At 33.2% G+C, this 6,915-nt stretch overlaps 1 long non-coding RNA gene across 2 annotated transcripts; it reads left to right on the top strand.

Annotated features, from left to right (window-relative positions):
- Positions 1-3,744: 3,744 nt before the first annotated feature.
- Positions 3,745-5,942, top strand: LOC145168413 (uncharacterized). Of its 2 annotated transcripts, XR_013741861.1 has the most exons (4): positions 3,745-3,881; positions 4,159-5,180; positions 5,363-5,505; positions 5,597-5,942. It is a non-coding gene; the product is annotated as an uncharacterized LOC145168413 (long non-coding RNA). The 2 variants fall into 2 exon arrangements; XR_013741858.1 differs by having other exon boundaries at positions 4,159-5,505.
- The last annotated feature ends 973 nt before the right edge of the window (positions 5,943-6,915 follow it).

The raw sequence follows: 6,915 nt of genomic DNA, 5'->3' as shown, positions 1-6,915 counted from the left end.
GGGCTTGTAACTTATTCAATTTTTAACCAAATCAAGCGTTTTTATAGTCTAAACTTAAGTACAAATCATAATCTACATGTAGGAAAAAGATTCAGGTCAAAAAAAGTTAAATTGAGTGAGTTATGCAACTTTCAAATTTTGAGTGAGTTATCCGGTCCGGTTCCCGGTTTTGGGCCGGTTCCAATGACCGGTTCTTACCGGGTCCCGGTTCCAAAAATTGACGAGATTATAGTACCGGTCCCGGCCCGACCGGTTCCATCGGGTTCCGGTTCCGGTACCGGTTCCGGTTCCGGGACCGGTTTCGGCGGTTCCCCGGTCAACACTTTGATCATCATTGTTCTTATTGTTTATTCACATCGTTTATAGAATATATCGATCTTACAAGATATTGTTCTTATCATTATCAACTCATGCTTGACTTAAAGTTCCCCGAACACAAAATCCAATTCCACAAAGGCCTGCTGCTAATTTACCAAAATACCCCTTGACACCAAAACCAATTCTGAATGCCCGAACCATCTACATATCATCACCCACGCCCAAATGGGTAACGATTCGAAACAGGGTGTTACACAAACTTTGGTCGTAAAGTTATACCTAAACATTGTAATTAGGGATAAAATAATTTAACATATAACATGAATGGAAATAAACTTTAATTTTAAATGAAAATTTTCAAAGTTTTTATTTTACTTTTTCAATTAAATCAATTAAAAAATGACCATAAATATTTTTTCCAAGAAATGAACGATGTTGCATTAAATAATGTTTTATAAAATTTGGCATAAAAAAATATAAGACAATATTATGATTTGTTTTTTTTTGCATATCTATATAAAGAACACCACAAATTATTATTGTAATTAAATATTTATTTATAAATTTGTCACAAAGGTCATGATTGTGTTATCGAACCTTTTTTTCTTTAAGTATTATAACTTTTTTTCCAATTTATTTATCATAGATAAAGTTGGAATAAATCTAAGTTTAAAACAAAAAAAAAAAACAATATGTGTTTCTTAGGTTAGAAGATATCTGAAGAGGTTTGAAGACTCTGGTCCACATTTGTGCCAAGAAGAGGATGCGCTGACCTTTTTTGGTCTGCAGTCTTCAAAAAAACAAACAATCTGCAAAGACTAATGTCTGCGCGTGGTCTGCGGGGCGCATACTGAAGAGGCTAAGAAGATATGCACACGAAAAAAACAAACAACACCCAAGAGTTAGATACTCATTTGAAAGAACATAAGAGTTATGGTTATTACCTAGGATGAAAAGATAACGTGTGAAGTCATTATACAAGCCCTGTTTTGTTGATGATTCTGGGACGTAATCATCCAAAGGGGGACATAAATGTAATGCCCACAGATTCAGGCTAGTCAATTTAGAGATAATAAGCATTAAAAATGACTTTTTGATAGAAGATTATTTAGAATAAATAATCTTAAATAAATTTATAGTATATGTCACAAAGATTCTATACATATAAAGAACGTTGAAATCTGACTTATAACGAAGAAGTTATGACTCGTCGAAGTTTCACGATTAAACCGACACGGCTCCACGTATCGTAAAAAGTAAATTTTTGATAAATTACTTTTTAGCCTTAGTAATCTAAACTAAAGTCATAGTATTCGTTAAACCGAGAGCGTGCATATAGAGAACGTCCAAATCTGACTTCATAAGAGGAAGTTATGATTTTTCGAAGTTTCAGCGTAGCAGTATACAACTCAGAAATCGAATTTTAGATCGGTCAATTTTTAGCCAAAATGATCTAAATGAGAATTAAAGATCTCATTAATAGGAGTTCAACGATAAAAAGACAGTCGAAAACGGAGTCCGTATGTAAAAGTTATGAATTTTACACGGTGATTAACAATGATTCCAAGTCGTTATACCGATTGATCTACTTACGGGGATGATGTATAGGTTATAATTTAGTGAGGTGTTTAAAGTGAGATTTCCAAACAGTATACTTCGTATACCAAACGGACCATACCTCCGATATGATCCTACCTGGTTGTTCCTTAGTTGATAGACCGTGAAGTAGACTTTGAGTTAATGATGAATATAGACTAATACTTAGTCATAATAAATATTAGACCATAACTTAGTGATAATAATACTAGGTTTCGTCAAAGGAAAAGACAATTGTTAGAAGTGAAGCACTGCCCGAATTTCGAGTCGTCATTTTAACAAGTGAGTGCATAGTTACTTTCATCTTACACATAGATATGAAGTATTTTAATATTAATACATGCTATATGTGCTTATTATCTATGTTCCTGATATCTATGCTAGTTGAACGATTTATACATGTTTTACGTGATTTAAACTGTATATACATTTTTATACCTATAAATATATTGGGTAAAGATGGATAGATGAATGATGATATAGATGATGAGAGGAGAAAGATGATGAGAAGCCTTGACTTTAACGATGATCCAGTCATCTGGCAGAGTATAGATGACGACCACAGACTATTCTAGACAGTCCAGTGGAATGCTAGCAGACTCGCAACTTGTAGGTGTTTGTGAACGATATGTTCACCAGATGTACTCTAAAAACCCTAGAAGCTATGGACTTAGTGCCTTACAAATGAACATTGGCAGCTATGGACTTAGTGCCATATAGATGAACATTGACAACTATAGACTTAGTGCCTTATAGATGAACAATGTCAACTATGGACTTAGTGCCTTATAGATGAACATTGGTAGCTATGGACTTAGTGCCTAATAGATAACATTGATAGTTGTGCCTAATAGATAACATCGGCAGCTATGAACTTAGTACCTGTTGGATAAACCCTGGCAGCGATGGACTTCGTGCCTATTCGTTAGGACAATCCTTAGGAATGAATAAATGAAGAATAGATGATCCTTAGGGTAGATCCTTAAGAATAAAGAAGATAATGGGGATGGGAAATTGGGTTAGTTGTTTGATGATTAAACATATTAATTATATTATTATGGGTTGAAAACCCTATGTACTCACCAGGTTTCCCAACCTGACCCACTCAGTTTATTGTATCACATGTAGCGATATTAAAGATACATCTAGCTGAGAGATTCAAGGAATATTAAGCCATTAGTTTAATTACTGTAAGACTTGTAATATTTCGTTATGCTTATGTTTTTGTATTGACGATGACATCCCAATGTTTTTAAAATAAATAAAATACATTTTTTCGGAAATGCTTTGATAATATCTTTATTATGTTTTCTGGAAATACATTCCGCAACATTATTCTTCAAAAAAGATACTCTGATTTTTAAATAAACATAAATAAAATTTTTAAAATGACCATGAATTTGGGAAGTCACAGTACTCCTCCTGCCTCAAATTACAATATTGCCACTAGGGCTTCAAGGCACATTCTTTTAGACTTAGGGACGAAAATGTCATATAAAAATTTATAGGGATGAATTTAGAAATACCTGAACATCGGAATGTTACAGATTTTTAACGGAAAAGAACTATTTATAAATGTTTAGTACAAATTAGAGCAAACTACATATTAATGGGACCTCGCTTTAAACTTATGAAAAAAATTGGATGATTTGCGATCTCAATAAATATATGGTGATTTTTGTAAATATTTTTTTATTTTCGAAAAAAAGAATATATATTAGTGAAATAATTCAGGGTAGAGTTGTTTCTTTTGCCAAGTACTTAAATCTTGAAGGTGCAAGTTGTAAATAAATATATAAGAGCGACAAAGAGATATTTTACTCGCCCCATCAAAAAATAAAAATGGGAGGATAGGGTCGGCTCAAGAATCAACTATACGTCCAAAACAAAAGTCGAACAAAACAGTGGTGAGAGTATCATGATTCGATTTGGCTAAAATTTGATGATGATTTCGGTGAAATTTTAAGGTAATCTTGATACATATTTGTTTTTGACCTTCTTTGATCTTGATGTATATATGTATTGGATACATAAATCCAGTAATCGATGGTATAATTGTATAATTATTGTAAAATATGATTAGAATGAAACAAAAGGTGAGAGGAAACCTGGCCGTCGTATTGTAAAATATGGGAACTTAACAAATTATGTTGTTTAGATTGATGAACATATTCGTTTTTAACTTTATCACCTTGAACTCGATGAACATGCTTTTACAGAACTTTAACAATTGTGTTATTTCAGTTCCCTGCAGCGATGATTGAGCTACCAATTCTGTATATTTTCTGCTTTGATGCCAATCAAGCTAAAAAATCGTTTACTTCAGAATCAATTCCCTTGCAGCCATACTGAGCTACCAAAATTGGAAATTTTTAATGTGACATCAAATGCTAACCTCAAGGGTTCCTTTCCTGAATTTTGTAACAACCTACTTGAACATGTTAATTTAAACTTAGACAGGTTTCTTTGGGATTGTACTGAAATCTATAAGCAACCTAAAACATAGGATATATTATTGGTCCTTACACAAAGCTCTGTCACGCGCAATATATGCTTCTATAAATAAATACATTCATCATCATGCCATGAAAGTCATTTTGTCTCATATTCAAAACCAACAACGAGAATTGCTTAAGCTGCCGAAACAGAAGGAAGGGTTCCACTCATATTAGAAGACAAATCCGACACTCGAAGGGATTTCACTTCACATATCATTGGGTGTTGTTTATCCTGTTAGCTATTGGTAACCAACCTTTTACCTTGTACATACATTTCGTTAAGTTTAGTAAGCTTGCTAAGACAATTGGGCAAACGTTCCTTTTTGAATTTGTTATGATCAAAGCAAGACCTAAGGGAGCCGGTTGGCAGTTGCACTTAGTGAACTTTGAAGCACCTCGAGAAAGAGCACCGAGCACCGGGTAAGACCCAATGGTATCAAATGGCTTTGGTTGCTTATGGATTCTGGTACAACCCCAAAGAAACTTGTGTAAGCTAGATCCACATGTTCAAGTAAGTTGTTACGGAATTTAAGAAAGGAACCAGTGAGGTTGGTATTGGATATCTCATCAAGAATTTTCAACTTTGGTAGCTCAAGTATGGCTGCAGGGAATTCATTCTGAAGCAAAATATTTAGCTTGATTGATCTCAAAGTGAAAAACTCATACGAGACACCACACGATTGGCCAAAAAACAAGGTACAATCGATACCGTGGGACTGGCCAACAAACAAGGTACAGTTTGTACGGCAGGATTCCCAAAGAAATGAGGTACAATTTGAGATTATAATGTAGATTGCCTATTGTTTTCCGAATATTTGATCTAGTTTATCGTCTCAAACTTTTTTTTTTCGTTAATTTAAGATATTTATTTCTTTACATTGTCGGTGTTAGACATTCTTTTAAACGTGGCTTTTGAACAATGACAAGTGTATTGTAACCTTTATAATTAGGGTACTCCTTAGATATATGCATTCATTATTGGATAGAAACTCATGAAATTTATCATGACGGTTGACCTACACGTGGAAATAAAAGGGTAAAACGCTACCTAAAGGCACCCCACCAACTTATCCAATAGTCAAACATGGGAGAGGTAAATCACTATGTCCCAAAGCAATGTTTATGCTTGAACCAGAAACCTCATTTATAAATTCTTACCTCTTTATTGGTATGACAAAATGCAGGGTGCATGCGAAAAGTAGTTTACACAGGGAATAGAAATAAAACTCTTTATTTGAAAATTAAGTCATGTGGGTGGAGAGAGTTTTGGACCCTGCATGCGTGCGGATTACTCGGGTTATACACGGGTTATACACATGACCTTAATTCATGGCCTAATATGAAGATCCGCTTTTCTTTTTTCACACATAAAGGGAGTATGTGGTTAGCTTAATGTTATTGAAAGTAATAATTTTTTTAAGGAATTGTAATAGGAGGGAATTGGAATACGAAGGAACTGTAATGTCGCATATTTTGTTGGCAGAGTCGAAACGAAACTTAATAATAGAAATCGATTAAATTTTAAACTCACTTATAATTAGGTTTCTTATTTTTATTAATTTCAATGTATATAATGAAAGGTATTTTGGTCTTTACTAATAGAAGAATGAAATGGAATTCTTTCTGACGACCTTTCTAGGAATAGTAAAATTCATTAAGAATTTTAAGAATAGGAGGTAATTGAATTTAGTCTTTTTGGCAACCAAATACGCCTTAAATTCCAATTATGTTTGATTCTAATTGTTTGATTCTGGAATCCACGAACCAAACATGCCTAAAGTTGTGTGTGTGTTTTTTTCCCGATAAACAAGGTCTTTTTTGGAGTGGTTCTTAATACTGCATTCTCAAGCTTGAAGAAAGAAATAAAAAAAGGAGGAAAAAAGAGTAATATATTTTCGCATGTTCTGAAGCTATACATAGCAAAAGTTGCTATGTTTTTATTTTTCCCCATGTTCTTATTTTCCAAGATCTATCAACAACAAGAGTTGCAGCAATTTGAAACACCATTGTTGTCGATGCTGCAAATCAGGAAGAATAAGGTTGCGTTTGGTTCGCAGAATGTTTTTAAGGAAATGAAATTTGTTAAAGGAATCGGAATATGGAGGAATTGGAATCTGAATGTACTAGAAACTTAAATTTGTTTGATTGACATGGGATGAAATTTGTTTTCTGTTTGGTTTGTTGATCCAAACAAAAGGAATTAGAAACAAATTATATGACAGAAATACCGTTTAGTTATTTTTTAACCTTAATTATATTTTTTTTAATAAACATGACGAAGTTTTATATAATCACAACATTTTTTATTGAACCTCACAAAATCCTCCCGATCTTCTCCTTCTAAATTCCAAAAACTTAAAATGGTTTTCGGATCATGCATTATTTTCCCACTTGTTTTGAACCTATCCAAGACACTCAATGACTACATTTTTTATATTTAAGGAATTACCATCGAAGGTGTTTTTTTTTTTTTTTTTTTTTTTTTTTTTTTTTACTTCTGTTT

The sequence above is a fragment of the Lactuca virosa genome, chromosome 1, assembly GCF_052849685.1.
Source record: "Lactuca virosa cultivar CGN04683 chromosome 1, Lactuca_virosa_CGN04683_v6, whole genome shotgun sequence".
NCBI classification, from domain to species: Eukaryota; Viridiplantae; Streptophyta; class Magnoliopsida; order Asterales; family Asteraceae; genus Lactuca; species Lactuca virosa.
The sequence above is the reverse complement of the archived record's forward strand: the minus strand, read 5'-3'. Positions and strand labels throughout refer to the sequence as shown.